The sequence below is a fragment of the Pleurodeles waltl genome, chromosome 12 (assembly GCF_031143425.1).
Source record: "Pleurodeles waltl isolate 20211129_DDA chromosome 12, aPleWal1.hap1.20221129, whole genome shotgun sequence".
Classification (NCBI taxonomy): domain Eukaryota; kingdom Metazoa; phylum Chordata; class Amphibia; order Caudata; family Salamandridae; genus Pleurodeles; species Pleurodeles waltl.
Genome location: NC_090451.1, coordinates 243702661 through 243717433, shown reverse-complemented (window position 1 = coordinate 243717433; position 14773 = coordinate 243702661). Strand labels below are relative to the sequence as shown.

General features: G+C 43.0%; 1 protein-coding gene and 1 long non-coding RNA gene across 4 annotated transcripts in view; one reads left to right on the top strand and one right to left on the bottom strand.

The window, feature by feature from the left end:
* LOC138268111 (uncharacterized) overlaps positions 1-14773 on the top strand; it is a 221970-nt gene that overhangs the window by 149120 nt on the left and 58077 nt on the right. The gene's annotated exons all lie outside the window — the stretch shown is intronic.
* Positions 1-14773, bottom strand: part of KARS1 (lysyl-tRNA synthetase 1) — a 91760-nt gene that overhangs the window by 44024 nt on the left and 32963 nt on the right. The window lies entirely within an intron of this gene.

Here is a 14773-nt window from a genome sequence, read left to right as displayed (position 1 = left end):
GCCAAGCACCTTATAGACCTCAACACATCAACCCCCAGCCATCGAGGACACAGTAGAGATGTTTGCAAAGGAATCAGGTAGGTGGGTCTCTGATCTACAGAGTATTGTGCTTCTCTCTGCCATGTCAGAAATCAAAGAATTTTAACTTTCCACCGAGTCTGAGGAAGGCAATGCAGATACTAGTACAGAGACCACACCCACTACCTATACATGGCCAATATAACTTGATTCACAGGCACATTGCAAGCCCAAGCAATTACGAGGAGCCAACATCAATGAGCCATGTCTAAATTTCATGGCTGAAAGGAACAGCAGCAAGCTTGCACTCCCACTCCTTCATTTGGCTACAAAAAGTAAATTAACATTGAGTCACACAGCAAGGTACATATGAAGAATAAACAAAACAGAAAGACAACGCGAAACGGTAACAAAGCGGAAGAAAGGGAAGGAGCAAGAGAGACAGTGAAAAGGATAAAGTGAAAGAGACAGCAAGGAGAAAAACAAAAGTGAGGAAAAGTGAGACAGACCAAACAAAGGAGGAGACAAAAAAAACTAAGTGAAGGACAACAAAAAGCAGGAGGGGGGGGAGGGGTTGGCGGGCTGGAGGCAACAAAACCTCCCATGTGAAAGATGAAGGTAAACACAGGAGAAAAAACACACCACAGGGAGGGAGGGCCAGACTGAAAGACACAGGCACAAGCAAAGAAAAGGCAAGCACAAAAAGATACTAATATGATGTACTGGCGAGGCAAACAGCAGGAGTAGAGATAGAGACATATGCCAAGATGAAGTTGGGAAAATAACAGATGGACGGAATGCAGAACAAATCAAACATTCACACCCAGTTATAGATCTGGGTTTAATCCATCAGTTGTTTTGCTTGCCATGCCAATCCAGTTTGGACCCAGCTATATGCAATCAGTCTTGACCCTGTTCCCTATAGAAACAGTCCAGCCCGACCAGAAACAAGCACCCTGAGACCAGTTTCAGGGTATCACCCTTCATCAGCCAGACTAGCTTTAATCTGGTGGCATAGCAAGCACAGGGCCCACATCTGGGCATACCCTTCCCACGTGGAGCAGCAAATGCAAAAACAACAGATGATGGATGGAATGCAGATGAAGTTGGGGACATTGGAAAAATACAGAAACGGAGGGGGAAAGAGAATGAAACAGAGGCAAGAAAATACTAAGTGTCAGATGCCAGCATAGAAACATTAAAAAGAGGTAGGGACAATGGTAGCAACTGCAAGATGCAGAGCAAAGGACTGAGACCCAAGAATAGGGCAAACTTTTATGTATACTTTCGTCTGCAGAGAGAAAAAAAAATCTTTACCTCCCAACTTTCAAAAGAATGAATTAAACACTTCCACTTGAAAATCCTATTTAAAACCCTTGTAGGAATCATACAGCAACAGAAGTACACATCAGATGTAACAAAGTACTGATAAGTGCATTAACACACATGCATATTAGTATCACATTCTAAAGAGTAAAAGGAGATTTTAAAGCGCCCCAGCTGCTACTTTTTTGCACAATAGTTATGATTTGAAACTCCTCCTAGACTCGTTGGGCATTAGGGGTTGAAGGCACTGAAGTTGCATTCATTTTCACCTCAGAGCTGGGCAAGGAATCCTGCAGGAAGGACAACCTCATCAGGAGTAGCACGGTGAGGCGTTTCATAATAACTGTGGTCAATTGTAAGCAGGTGCAGAAAACGAAGCACAATCAAGAGTGTACACAGTATCAAAACTCAGGATACTTTAATAATTTCAATATTCAGATTCATATTGGGATATAATGGCTCTGCTGGAATGCTAGTAGGAAAGAGAGAAGCAGGCTAACACATTGAAATGAAATGTAGGAAACAAAAACGGACGTTCAGGAAATCTGTAAGGAATTAGTAAAATGTTACTTGCCTATTTGTAAAACTGTTGCAATGAAAAGCAAATGCAAGAAAGTATGAGTGCTGAAGAGAACACGTGTAGAATTAGATTGGATTTGCCTATTTGAAGCAATAAAGTGTGATGATAGCAAGAAAAGTTGGTGTCTTATAGGTTATGGCATGGGTTTAAACAGGCATGGCAATGAAACAATTCATAAGCATGTAAAGGCATAAAGAACACTGTAGTGCAGCATTCTCTGTTACAATGTGAAAACTGGATCCTCCATGATGAAGTGTACAATGCAATTAACTTGTGTCGTCCCTCCACAGCACATTACCTGAATTCCATTTGATATGGTATTGTAGACTACTCCAATGATTCACATGTTTACCAATGTTGTTATTCATGGTGTTATTCCAGCTCCCTGGCAAGGATCTATCTTTCAGCCAATATATAAGAAAGGGCAAGTTGATCAACCGAATTGTTACTAACTAACTCTTATTGGATACTCACCACAATATTTTTGCCAAACTCTTAAGCAGGAGGCATGGAGTTAATTCAGTTCATGCAAACTGGATTAGGAAAAGCTGCTCCACAACTGATAATTTGGTTAGCAACTAAAGTCAAGCTTGGTCTCTCACCACCTTTATGTTTATGTTATGCACCCATTCAACTGAACCAATATGTCTCCCTCTGAGTTAAACTTAAAACTATAGATCCATCACTATTACAGTTAATAGCTGTACTACACTCTTCAACATGCGAAAGGGTTATGATTTCTAAAAAAACAAGTCCTTTCCCTACAGGATTGCGGTCTCCAATGTTTTGATGCAGTGGTTAATTTTAGCCACTCTTTTTTTCTCCTCTATGAATGTTTGATCAACTAGATCTCTTGTATTCGGTCAACAACTATTCCCCTAAAGTTGGGCAAGAACAGATATGCTGCATGTCCAAGGGTGGCGATTTGACAATTTTGTCTTGAACACAGATTGGCCTTCAGAGGATGCCGAACACAATGTATGGGTACAACAGCGTCAGCCACTGGGATATCATAACTAATATCGAGACCATGACCAGAGGCACCTAGCAAAAGTGTTCTCTAATCATAAGACGACAAATTGAAATCCTAGTCCACCCATTCCAACATAGGGTGCCCCTATTACAGTACCTCAGTATCCTCGACCCCGCAAGGTCCTCTGGCCCTTTTATTGATGGACTACAAGAAAGCGTTTGATTCAGTGGGATAGGACTATTTGTTTGCTGTTCTGGAGATGGTGGATTTGGAACTAGAATGCATGAATATGTGCATCTCCTCATATACTGGGATAACAGCGATTGTAGGCCTCAAATGTAATCTGTCTCTATCAAGCTGTGTTGTCAACTATGCCCTCTGCTCTTTGCCCTTGCAGTTGAACCCCAGTATGAAGACTTGAAACTGGATTATGAGATCACTGTCTTTGAGGGATTGGAGAGATTGAGGACCAAATCTCTCTACATGTAGATGACTTGCTTCTTTATCTCAGTCACTCCATTTCATCAGGATCACACATTATGCTCTCCTGGACTAGTTTTGAGAACTGTCTAGTCTCTGTTAATTTGGTCCAAACCTATTCTTTTTCCAGTACAGAGTTTGCTGGAAGAGGTCCTGTGGGACACCACCTCAAGAGGTGTTATTCCAGTGATCAATTTGTTTTATACAGATGTGGACCACTGGTCAAGACTATATCCTAAGGGGTTGTAGATAATGTAGGGAGAGCACAGGCAAATATCCCTGACCAGCTGATCAACAGAGCATTGCCCCTGGACTGCCGGTGCCTAAAAGGTGAAGCTTAGGCATTCTGCATGTTCCGGAGGGGGTGAACAGGTCGACTGTGGGTATCCCCTTTTTCAGGAAGTACAGCTGACGTACCTGAGGATTAATCTCCAACTTGTGTACCTGTACAAGCTTCTCCAGCATGGGACCAGTCATATACTCACATGCTTGAATCATTCCCCGTCATCAGCATGGAAATCCCCAATAACATTAAATAGCAGTAAACTATTATAGATCAGTCATAAACCTTAATAACTACACATCTACCACATTTGAAACAGCCCGAACTTCAGCCTATGAGTTGCAAGTGTGGAAAGCTTCTACTCCATCTAGAGGCCACCATACCTTGGATTCTATTGCACTTCATGTGTGAGGAAGTCTTCTCACACATGACACGAAGGCAACCCAGTCCCCTCAACCTCAGAAAGGTGAAGGGCTGAGATGTCCCTACCAGGATTCAAACCTACTTACACAAAGATCTCTGCAACATTCTCATAAGTACCTGTTGCCCTTGAAACATTCAGGCCTATATGTTCTTCAATATGCAGGCACTACAACAGCCTCCTTCAGAAACTTTTCCTTTTGAAATTCATTGCTATCAATTAGTTATTCTAATGCTTTTATTTGAAAGAAGAAGAAAAGACTAACTATCAGAGTGCATTTGCTTTCTAAATGAAGTCAGTACTAAAAATGTGCTATTCCTGTGAAACGGGTCTTTGGTTCATTGTATTTTCTTTTACAATTTCATTTTTCCAGATGCGTTTGTTTACCTGGTATCAATTAAGACTACAACTCACAAAATGCTCCAGACTGTTAAATGGAAACCCAAAAGAGAAACACTGCACTTGGTGACAAAAAGCATTTTACCCTTACTCTATGCATAGAATAAGGCAGCTCACAAAGTTAATGCATTCACTACAGATATGTGCAGGTCACTCACTGACTGCAGATGCAAATGCTTTGCAGTCCTTTGTCTCAATAAGCTTTTCACAGGAACACCTTACACATGCGCTTAGAAGTGAATCCCTTTGCCATGACTGTCTTACGAAACCATTCCTCTTTGGAACAGGTGCTTAACACTAAGGAGAAAGACCTACGCACAGGTGGTGAGCCTTACCTATACAATGATTTCTGATAGGATAGCTCAGTTGGCTGAGCATCGTCTTCAAAGAGCTTGTGAAAGGGGTGCTCCGCTGGCATAGACTATGCCTTCTGGGTTAAGAAGTGCAATGTTAGAGAAGAACACCTCTTTCTACTTTACTAACTCAATTTGAGGTGTAGTAAGAACTCTTATTAGCGAAAAATATTACTGTTAAATATGCCAACACCAAACACCCACTATAGGGTAGAGAAGAAAAGAAAACCTTTACACGAATGCCTGTCCTATACCATAATCTAATACACAAAAAATGTTTTCTAGCTCAAGCGGATCAACAGTTACTCAAAACATGGCAATATATGTTCACGCACAGCGACAGGCCTTTGGCACAGGTTAACAGGTGGTCTTTCTGTTACTTATTTCTGTATTTGGATGTTAAATTGGCACAAAACCGGTACTATGGGGGGAGGAGGGAGGGAGAAAAAGAAAAAAGGAAAAAGGAAAAGTGAAAAGGAAAAAAAAGAAAAAGAGAAAGAAAAGGAGGAGAAGAAGCATTCTGCATATTTTGCCTTTTCTTGAGGTAAAATTTAGTTGTTTTAGTACAGTGTTGGAGAGCAAGAACACTTCTATCTAATTTATTAACTCAATTTGAGGTGTGTTCTGCACTTCTATTAGCAAGCAATATTACTGTTAAGTATGTCAACGCCAAACACCCATTGTGTAGTAAAGAAGAAACGGAACCTTTACACATTTGCCTGCCCTGTAACATTTAAAACCACATAGCTGTCTCCAAGAAGGCAGCAAAACAAAAAGCAAGCACTGGTGAAGAAAAAAAGGTCTTTGCCTCCAGGGCCTAGATTTGCTTGCAGATTCTAAATAAATACAAAAAATAATAATGAAAAGGCTCTTTCTTTATAGATTTGGATAGAAGAAGCAGGAGGGTTTGTGTGAGGGAATAGCACATGAGAGAGAGAGAGAGAGAGATCACAGTGCAGGGGGTGCGGTGGGAAAGCAGACAAAGCAAACAGCAAGATGGAAAACGTGTGGAGAGAGCAACACAGAGCAATGAGGGATAGGTGTGTTTTGCAGTGGAGAAGCACACAACAAAGAAAGCAACACTATGGAGCACCAGTGGTGTTTTGCAAGGGAGAGGTGGGAACTGGAGAACCACAAATGGAAGCAAGCAACATGCACCAAGAGTCTTTGGTACTCAGGAAGCACACAAGGGAGAGGCAACAATGGGTGTTTTGCAGGCAGAGAAGCACATGAGAGAGAGAGAAAGATCAATACTAACAGCAGACTGGTTTACAGGGATAGCACGAAGTAGAGTGCAACAAGGAGTACGGGGAAGGGGAGGCAACATTGAATTTGCAGGAGAAAAGCAAACATAGAAAAGAGTAACCGTATTTTGAAAGGGAGAATCACGCTAGGTAGAAAGGAACACAGAGCGGGGGCTTTACGGGGTTACAGCACACAGGGGATGTGAAGAGGGTGAGAGTTTTTTATGGGGTGGCAGGGGGGAGCTAAAGCGCACTAGATAGATAAGAGCAGAGAGGGTCTGTGTTTTCTGGTGGTGCACAGGACAAAGAGCAACATGGAATGGTAGTGGCTAGGGGAAAGCACTTCAAAGAGCTTAAAATCACATGTAAACTCACAGATTGCTTAAACAAAAATGAAAATGTCACTTACCCAGTGTACATCTGTTCGTGGCATCAGTCGCTGAGATTCACATGGTATGCATTAGCTCGCCATCTGGTGTTGGGTCGGAGTGTTACAAGTTGTTTTTCTTCGAAGAAGTGTTTTCGAGTCACTGGACCGAGTGGCTCCTCCTCCTGTGCTCATTGCGCATGGGCGTCGACTCCATCTTCGATTGTTTTCCCCGCAGAGGGTGAGGTAGGAGTTGTACTATAGTAATAGTGCCCGCGCAATGAAGTGTGTAAGTATGTACCTATTAAAGGTTTAAATAATATATATACAAATGTACAAAATTGAAGGTAACTTCTGAACTGCTACAGGCTTCCGGGGAGGTGGGTGGGCCCATGTGAATCTCAGCGACTGATGCCACGAACAGATGTACACTGGGTAAGTGACATTTTCAGTTCGATGGCATCTGTCGCTGTAGATACACATGGTATGCATAGACTAGTAAGCAGTTATTTCCCCATAAGCGGTGGATTAGCCTGTAGGAGTAGAGGTTGTCTGAAATAGAGTTCTTAATACAGCTTGACCTACTGCGGCTTGTTGTGCGGATAGCACATCTATACAGTAGTGTTTGGTGAATGTGTGAGGCGTAGACCATGTGGCTGCCTTACATATTTCATGCATTGGGATGTTTCCTAAAAAGGCCATTGAAGCACCTTTTTTCCTGGTTGAATGTGCCCTGGGAGTAATGGGCAGTTGTCTTTTTGCTTTAAGGTAGCAGATTTGGATTCATTTAACAATCCATCTGGCTATACCTTGTTTTGATATTGGGTTACCTGCATGAGGTTTTTGGAATGCAATAAATAGCTGTTTAGTCTTTCTGATGTTCTTTGTTCTGTCAATGTAGTACATTAATGCTCTTTTGACATCTAATGTATGTAGTGCTCTTTCAGCCACAGAATCTGGCTGTGGGAAAAAAACAGGTAGTTCTACCGTTTGATTTAGATGGAACGGTGAAATAACTTTTGGTAAAAATTTTGGATTAGGTCGTAGGACGACCTTATTTTTATGTATTTGTATAAAAGGTTCCTGTGTTGTGAACGCTTGAATTTCACTTACTCTTCTTAGAGATGTAATGGCGATGAGAAAGGCAACTTTCCAGGTTAGGAATTGTATTCCGCAAGAGTGCATGGGTTCGAAAGGTGGGCCCATGAGTCTTGTTAGGACCACGTTTAGGTTCCATGAAGGAACAGGTGGTGTTCTTGGTGGTATAATTCTTTTAAGACCTTCTATGAATGCTTTGATGACTGGTATCCTATACAAGGAAGTTGAATAGGTAGTCTGCAGGTATGCAGATATTGCTGCAAGGTGTATTTTAATAGAAGAGAAGGCTAGCCTTGCTTTTTGTAAATGGAGCAAGTAATTTATTATATGTTTTGGAGTTGCATCTAGTGGTTGTATCTGATTATGATGGCAGTAACAAACAAATCTTTTCCACTTACTTGCGTAGCAGTGTCTAGTGGATGGCCTTCTGGCCTGCTTTATGACCTCCATACACTCTTGGCTAAGTTGTAAGTGTCCGAATTCTAGGATTTCAGGAGCCAGATTGCTAGATTCAGCGATGCTGGATCTGGGTGTCTGATCTGTTGGTTGTGTTGCGTTAACAGATCTGGTTTGTTCGGCAGTTTGATGTGGGGTACTACAGAAAGATCTAGCAGTGTTGTGTACCAGGGTTGTCTTGCCCACGTTGGTGCTATTAAAATGAGTTTGAGTTTGTTTTGACTCAATTTGTTCACTAGATAAGGGAGGAGAGGGAGAGGAGGAAAAGCGTAAGCAAATATTCCTGACCAGTTCATCCATAGGGCATTGCCTTGGGATTGCTTGTGTGGGTATCTGGACGCGAAGTTTTGGCATTTTGCGTTCTCTTTTGTTGCAAATAAGTCTATCTGAGGTGTTCCCCAGAGTGTGAAGTAGGTGTTCAGAATTTGTGGGTGGATTTCCCATTCGTGGACTTGTTGGTGATCTCGAGAGAGATTGTCTGCCAGTTGATTCTGGATCCCTGGAATAAACTGTGCTATGAGGCGAATTTGATGGTGGATTGCCCACTTCCATATGTTTGGAGCTAATAAGCTTAACTGCGTTGAATGTGTTCCTCCTTGTTTGTTTAGATAATACATCGTTGTCATGTTGTCTGTTTTGACAAGGATGTATTTGTGGGTTATGATTGGTTGGAAAGCTTTTAGTGCTTGAAAAACTGCTAATAATTCTAGATGATTTATATGCAGTTTTGTTTGATGTATGTTCCATTGTCCTCTTATGGTGTGTTGATTGAGATGTGCTCCCCACCCTGTCATGGAAGCATCTGTTGTTATTACGTACTGTGGCACTGGGTCTTGGAAAGGCCGCCCTTTGTTTAAATTTATACTGTTCCACCATAGAAGCGAGAGGTAAGTTTGGCGGTCTATTAACACCAGATCTAGAAGGTGACCCTGTGCTTGAGACCACTGTGAGGCTAGGCATTGTTGTAAGGGCCTCATGTGCAGTCTTGCGTTTGGGACAATGGCTATGCATGAGGACATCATGCCTAGGAGCTGTAGTATTGTTCTTGCTTGTATTGTTTGATTTGGAGACATGTGTTGAATGACTCTGTTGAAATTGTGAATTCTTTGTGGAGTTGGCGTTGCTACTCCTTTTGTCGTGTCTATTATGGCCCCTAGATATTGCTGTACTTTGCTTGGCTGAATGTTGGATTTTGCAAAGTTGACGGTGAACCCTAGTTTGTAGAGGGTTTGTATAACTTGATTTGTGTGGTTTGAGCATTGTGTGAGCGAACTGGTTTTGATTAGCCAGTCGTCTAGATACGGGAATACATGTATTTGCTGCCTTCTGATGTGTGCAGCGACTACTGCTAGGCATTTTGTGAATACCCTTGGAGCGGTTGTTAAACCGAAAGGCAATACTTTGAATTGGTAATGTATTCCTTTGAATACAAACCTTAGATATTTTCTGTGTGATTGATGTATTGGTATATGGAAATATGCGTCTTTGAGGTCTAGAGTTGTCATGTAGTTGTGTTTTTTGAGCAATGGTAACACTTCTTGTAGTGTGACCATGTGAAAGTGGTCTGATTTGATGAATGTGTTTACTACTCTGAGGTCCAGAATTGGTCTCAGTGTTTTGTCCTTTTTTGGTATCAAGAAGTACAGTGAATAAACTCCTGTGTTTATTTGTGTGCTTGGTACTAATTCTATTGCATTTTTTTGCAGTAATGCTTGAACTTCTATCTCTAGAAGCTGTGAATGGTGTTTTGATAAATTTTGTGATTTTGGTGGTATGTCTGGAGGGAATTGCAGGAATTCTATGCAATAACCATGTTGGATAATTGCTAGGACCCATGTGTCTGTAGTTATTTCCTCCCATGCTTTGTAATATTGACCTATCCTTCCCCCCACTGGTGTTGTGTGGGGGGGGTGAGTGACGTGTGAGTCACTGCTTGTTGGTAGTGGTTTTGGGGCTTTGAAATCTTCCTCTATTCCTAGGGAATTGCCCTCCTCTATACTGGCCCCGAAAGCCTCCCCTGTACTGTCCCTGGTAGGTGGACGGTGCGGACTGTGAGGTACTGGCTTGTGTGGCCTGACCCCGAAACCCTCCTCTAAAAGGTGTTTTGCGGAAGGTGGTATAAGATCCTCTGCTCTGCGGGGAGTAGAGTGCGCCCATGGCCTTGGCAGTGTCAGTGTCCTTTTTGAGCTTTTCTATGGCTGTGTCGACCTCCGGACCGAACAGCATTTTTTCGTTTACTGGCATGTTAAGTACTGCCTGCTGAATTTCTGGCTTGAATCCAGACGTTCTGAGCCATGCGTGCCTACGGATGGTAACCGACGTATTAATGGTCCTTGCGGCTGTGTCTGCTGCATCCATAGAGGAGCGTATTTGATTGTTGGAAATGTTTTGACCTTCTTCAACAACCTGTTTTGCTCTTTTTTGTAGATCTTTTGGGAGATGTTCAATGAGATGCTGCATCTCATCCCAGTGGGCTCTGTCGTATCGCGCTAGCAGCGCTTGTGAGTTTGCGATGCGCCACTCGTTTGCTGCCTGGACAGCGACCCTCTTCCCGGCTGCATCAAACTTTCTGCTTTCTTTATCTGGGGGAGGTGCATCCCCAGAAGTGTGTGAATTTGCCCGTTTTCTGGCAGCCCCTACCACCACAGAATCTGGTGGCAGCTGAGAGGTGATGAATACAGGGTCCGTAGGAGGCGCCTTATATTTTTTGTCCACTCTAGGCGTTACTGCCCTGCTTTTGACTGGCTCTTTGAAGATCTCCTTTGCATGGCGAAGCATGCCTGGGAGCATAGGCAGGCTCTGGTAGGAGCTGTGGGTGGAGGAGAGGGTGTTAAATAAAAAGTCATCCTCTACTTGTTCAGAGTGTAGTTCCACATTATGGAACTGAGCTGCTCTAGCCACCACTTGTGAATAGGCTGTGCTGTCCTCAGGTGGTGATGGCCTAGTTGGGTATGTGTCTGGGCTGTTATCAGACACTGGTGCATCGTACAAGTCCCACGCGTCTTGATCTTGGTCATCGTGGCTCATGGCGGTGTGAGCTGGCGAATGTGACGGGGTGTAAGTTGGTGAAGCCGGAGTTACAGGTGGAGGCGAGGGAGGAGGTGTTACCGTCTTTGCTGTTTGTTGCTGAGGAGCCTCTCGTGCTACAAACTGAAGTGTTCTCTTTCTTTTGACAGGTGGAAGGGTACTGATCTTCCCTGTCCCCTGCTGAATAAAGATACGCTTCTGCGTGTGATCCACTTCAGTGAATTGCAGTTCCTGTTCGAATCTGTGTCTTTTCATTTGTGAAGACATAGAAAGTTCTTCAGTATAGGAGCCTGAAACTGGGTCTGTTGGTGCTTTTTTCGGCTCCGAAAACCCTGTTGTTTGTTTTTTCGGCTCCGAGGTAACCTTCCTCTTCTTTTGTGCCGAAAAATCTTGGCCTCTATGATCTTCGGCGCCACTGTCTCGGCGTCGATCCGTGTCGACACCGAACTCTCGGTGTCGATGCTTCTCTTTAGCACTCTCTCGGTCCCGAGGAGGCTGCGTGCCGGTGTCTCGACCGGAGTCGGACGATCTCGACACTGAATGGGCCTTTTTCGGTGCCGATTGTTGGTCACCGTGAATTTGGGTTGAGCCATGACCGGTTGGCAGTGGCGTCCCCTGGGCCTTTTTGCCTTTTTTAATTTCTGATCTCGACGTCTTACTCACTGTTTTTGGATGGTCGAGTTCGTCGGAGTCTGAATCCTGGATGGAAAAGGATTCCTCCTGTTCCTCTTCTGTCTCGAACTGTCGATGCTCTTTTGGCGTGGACGCCATCTGCAGTCTTCTCGCTCGACGGTCGCGCAGAGTTTTTCGGGACTGGAACGCCCGACAGGCCTCACAGGATTCTTCGTTGTGCTCGGGTGACAGGCACAGGTTACAGACCGAGTGTTGGTCCGTATAAGGATATTTGTTGTGGCATTCAGGGCAGAATCGAAACGGGGTCCGTTCCATCGGCGTTGTTCTCCACGCGGTCGGGCCGACTAGGCCCCGACGGTGTGCCGAAATCTACCCCGAAGGGCACCGAAGCGCTTCGATGTTCAATGCGTTGTCGTATGTGTTTATCTCGAACCGGATCGCAACGATACCGTCAAAAATCTTCCGTTTTCAGCTATCTTTCCGTTCCGAAACTCGGAGCGACAGGAACACGTCCGAACCCGATGGCGGAAAGAAAACAATCGAAGATGGAGTCGACGCCCATGCGCAATGAGCACAGAAGGAGGAGCCACTCGGTCCAGTGACTCGAAAACACTTCTTCGAAGAAAAACAACTTGTAACACTCCGACCCAACACCAGATGGCGAGCTAATGCATACCATGTGTATCTACAGCGACAGATGCCATCGAACACTAGTTTCCTAACAGTAGGCACGGAATTATACAAGTCAGTCAATCAAAAGGATAGCAAAGAGGCTCTGCTCTTGGGGAGGGGGGTGGAGTGCAAATACAAGATGGAACAAGGAAAGCCATTAAATATCAATCAAGCAAAAAAGAGGGACAATGAACAACAAATTGACGGGCTGTGAGCCCACTAAGTTTTTGGAAAGTCCTTAAAAGGTCTTTCGCAGCCAAGTAAGCTTGGGCTGTCTGTTAGGCAAGACCCAATCGAGTTGATATGCATACTTACAAACATACACATGAATGCATCCCAGTGGAGGTTGCCACAAGGTAGTTATAGTTGGACCACATTTCCATAGGAAATTAATTTTTCTGGTTTGCTAATAACTTTTGCGCAATTTGATCAATTTAAAAAAATATATAAATAAATAATCCACCTCAACTCCGTTCTGGAAGTTTCAGGGTGATCCGTCAAGCAAGGGCATAGAAAGTGTGGCATCCTAAAAGGTGTTTTCCCCATACAATTTTCCGTTGGAAACTTGAACAGCAATTCTACATCTTGGCCCAGAAAGTGTGCTTTTTTGTGATTTGATGTAAATCCTTCCAGTTGTTTAAGAAACTATAATTCTTGCCCTAAAGGAACTATAGCTCACGCCCTCAACAGGCACTGCTAATCACCTCACATGATAAATCCCCATGACATGTTCTGACATAATTGTCAACACCACTGGAAGATCTGAAATGACAACTGATGACAACGCTGCATGGAGGGTGTGCGAGTTTTAGATGCTTAGGGCCCGAGTTATAGTTACTTGAGGTAACCAACTAGTGAACTTCATTGCTTCTACTGGTTCTTTTGATCGCCCATGGTTCACCTGATAATTTAGCTTATGTATTTCAGGGCTAGTTGATCAATTAAAATTAAATAATATTAGTAACACTGGTGCTGTTTTTGTACTCTGTACTATTTTATAGTAGTAAAGCACTGGAAGTCTGCTTACGTTTATATTCATACTCTGTTCTGTTTTTCTTGTTTCTTTTAAATGTATTTACTGTCCCGGGCTATTCTAATCTACACAATAAAGTATTATTACTATACCAATAGCAATGACTAATATCTCGGGTATAGAGGTTAGAGCAAATAACGTAGTAAATGTTGTCAGAAGCAGAGAGGGTAAAGGACCCACAAAAGTAACAAGAACTGGCAAAGCTAATAGGTCTTGATGTGCTGCTTGGCTACAAGTTAAGAAAAAAAGAGCTGTGACGAGGTCAGCCTGGGAGGGAGGAAGCTTCAAGAAAAAAGCAACACAGACAACAGGGTAAGAAGAGAGAACAAGAGCAAATGGAACTGGCACGTGCTGGCCACCCAGGTGGCAGCAAATAAGATTGAGAGTTAACTAGTGGTGGCTCCTCCAGGCTCTGAAAGAAAGATTATGCAGATAATAGTGCTTTGTTATAAGCAGAATTTTTTTTTAATTACATTTGTAAAAAGGTAACAGATCTTAACTGCAATGTTTAGATAAGTCTAGAAAAATTCTGAAGGGTGTGCCGATGATTCCTCCTGTACAAAAAAAAAAAAAAAAAAAACACAACACTACAGAGAAAATACAGCAAACAAGTTTGCTGAAGTTCAAGTGATATTAAGTACCCACTGCAAAATTGGAAAAAGTGTCTCCCTACAGAACAAGCATGTAAACACAAGGCAGTCCTTTTGGTTCTACACTGAAGCAGTGTCTAATTCAAGAATTAGATTTGCTTTGGTGGATAAGGAAGACACATTTACAGAAAAAATGAAGAAGTGACTTCACGGCTAGAGGTGATGACTTTGGAACTGGGGAAGCAGGTTCGAGACTCCGTATCTGCTAAACATCCTGTGATTCTGGGCAAATCAATTTCTTTGGACAAAATGAAATAAAATAAAATGAATGTGGCCTTGTGTAATATAACTGAGGCTCATGCATAGTGCCCTAATACCTACAAGGTCATTAGAGGCAGATACCCAACACAATCTACAAAGTTCACATTCTTGGCTTCTACCCAAGAAAAGCTGACAATTCCATTAAAATTGTCTGCTGATTGCAACAGAGACATACCAAATCACAGGCCAAGAGGCAAGATATCGACAGGGATATCACAGCCTATGAGGGCCAGTCTCAACTGCAAGCTAGTGATATTATGTAGATCTTACGTCCGTCACTGTATTCAATTATTCTGCACTTCATATCGCCAGGGTGCAGGCACCCACAAACTAGCAGAAGGGCTTGATTGAAGTTTGACCACCACAGAAGTAAAAGTATTGCTTTGTGATGGACCTAAAACGTGGCTGGGGCTTGTGCAACCTTTTTCTCACCTTTGCTTTACACATTTAAGGGAAAAATTAATTTATGAGATTTCAGAGAGCTGAACTGGTAACAGCA